The following is a 2764-nucleotide window of genomic DNA, read 5'->3' as shown; positions in this document are numbered from 1 at the left end:
AATTCTAATAGATCCAAGTGCTAATGAATTTAACCACATCTTAGCCTTATCCCTAAGTGAAAAAGGAAAAAAGTCTAAGTCTAACAACATCGTTCAAAACTCTGTCATATTTAAAGGTAGCATAAAGTTCTAAAAAACTAGCAAGGTGTAAATTAGGATCTTCATTTGGTATACTTCCGAATTGATTGTTTTGTACAATTTGGATAATAGCAGGTTTGAGCTCAAATGAATTAACACCTACATCAGGATTTTAGATAGATAAGTGAATTGCATAATCTCGTAAAGGTCTAGGTTGATGTTCATTTTCTATTCCTTGATTGTTCACATTATTTTCCATTGTGTCAGGATTTCTAGGTTCTTTTCTTAGTTTTCTAATTCTCCTAACAGTGCGTTCTAATTCTGAATTGTAGGCTATAAGATTTTCAGGTCCAAATTTACACATACAATTGAAATGAGTACATAGAAAAATAGTTAACTAAATATTAAAATAAGTTGTAATTCAAGTAAAAGTTTTCTAATAGTCCTAATTTGTCTGTTACTCTAATTATGATTTTTTTTAAATCTAATTTTTACTCCCCAGTAACGGCGCTAAGAACTTGACAGCGACTTTGTATATGCTTAAAAATACAAGAATTTGATACTGCTGCTAGAAGATTTAAATCCCCGAAAATAGTGCCAAAAACTTGACTACAGTTATATATTTGATAAATATGTGTAAAAAATATTCAATAATTGCAAAGTCACACTTATCAACGCAAGTATATGTATCGCTCAAGTAATAGAGAGGTCTAATGGAGTCTTGGATATCGATCCCACTGGAAGTAATATTAGAGGTTACGAATTATGATTTAAAAAATTAATACTTAATCACAACAATATAGTTCAAATTGCATATTTGTAACTAATAGGCAATTGAAATAAAAATGAAATTTTAATAAACTTCTAATTAACTAATTCTACTGATAAAGTCTCTAATGTGAATGAATCAGTTCAAATTGTATTGTGTCAAATAAGAGCATACCTATTCTTTACCCTTTGGACAAGGCATAAAGAGCATTGCTAATCCTATACTTGGTTATTGAATCTGCAGCTAGGCTGGGAGGATACCAGCTCTCACTTCGGAGCTCCCACAATCCCCTCGCCTGAGGGCTAACATCTACACTTCAGCACCTAAACGATATGACCGAATTGAGGATTTTAGCCTGTCACTCTAAAATCTCCAATTCTACGCCCGATAATTTTTATTTCCCCATTTATTTCCACCCAACTTTTAAGGACTTTGACCTCCCTAAAGCTTGGATGTAATCTCACTTTAGTTGTAAAACTCAACATATTTTAATAAATTAATTAACCAGATTGAAAGTAAATTAAGATTGAAGTGAAAAGTTCATCACAACTTCTTTAACATTCTCATAGCACAACAAATTCAAGTCACCATTTCACAAAATCTCAAGCCAAGGAGAAAGACAGAGAAAACTATTCAGAACTCATGGAGAAGATACGACAAAAATTGGAATTTATATATAAAAGCAAAGTCATACAAAATTCAATAAGTAAATACCACTTATCTCTAATTCCTCCCCAAGCAAACTCCTCGAAGTTCCTCTGAATCTCTTCATTTTTTTACAGCACACAGAATTCTCCTTCGAAGCGGCAAGGAGGAAGAAATCTCTTATTTTCCTTCCACTTTACAATCTCTCGAAGAATTCCTCACAATACTAACCCTAAATTACACTCTCTACACTCTAATGGACACACGTGGACACCCATGGACACCCACCATTTTCGGCCTCCAAATGTTTCTTTTAAAGTTATAGAAGAGTATTTAAGATCTGCTCAAGCGTCCCTTCAAAAATCGTCCACATTCAATGCATCTATTGAGAGAACCGACGTGCTCGTCGTCGCCGGCCTCGATGGAGCCATTGGTGGCCTTCTAGAATATTTAATTCTGAACTCTTGACAAAAACCCTCCGTCGGCGGCGTCGAGCCTGGTGTCGAGGCCCAAGATCAAATCTTCATATTTTGATCCTTTTTGCTCTAAATTCGCTCCTTTTTGCATCTTTTTGCTCCAATAATCATAATTCAACATACCTACAACAAAACATCAAAAGTACCTTTCTTTAAAGTAAAATATCATCAAAATTAGTGTAAAGTAGGTATGAAAATCTCAACATATTTTCCTTTGGTCATATAGGCAGCGCAATCACATTGAAAACTGCCCGCCAACACATCCACTCCGCATGGGGGATTGAACCCACGCATCTAGACTAAACTAATCCTAGGGCCGGCTAATGAATTTAGGAAATCTCATCACTGTGATGGTTACAGACGTGTGTCTTTATGTAGAAAGAAGCTCTCCTAATGGTAGGAGAGAACCCCACATTTCTGGTAAACTCTTGCGACGCTCTGATAAAGTTCTGATGATCCTTCCCCGAGCTAGGTTGAACTCTCCTCCGACATAGGAGAGTGGAACCTTAATCCCATGCTCATCCTTAAGAAAATCCTCTCACATTATCACAAAATGTGAAAGAAGATGAAGAAGATGAGGAGGAAAGAAAATGGAAGGAGGAGGAAAAAGAAGAAGATGAAGGAGGGGAAGAGAAACCCCTCCTTTTTGGTTTCTCTCGAAGAATCCCCTCCAAAATACCTCCAAAGACTCTGAAAGACCTGCAAATGCCCTCTTCTAGAGCTTCCCTCCAATCCCTAGCTAAAGAAGCTAAGGAAAAAGAATGAGGTGGAGTGGAACCCCCCGCCCCCCACCCCC

The sequence above is a fragment of the Phalaenopsis equestris genome, unplaced genomic scaffold (genome assembly GCF_001263595.1).
Source record: "Phalaenopsis equestris unplaced genomic scaffold, ASM126359v1 Scaffold233391, whole genome shotgun sequence".
In the NCBI taxonomy this organism is placed as follows: Eukaryota; Viridiplantae; Streptophyta; class Magnoliopsida; order Asparagales; family Orchidaceae; genus Phalaenopsis; species Phalaenopsis equestris.
This window is presented reverse-complemented; position numbering follows the sequence as displayed.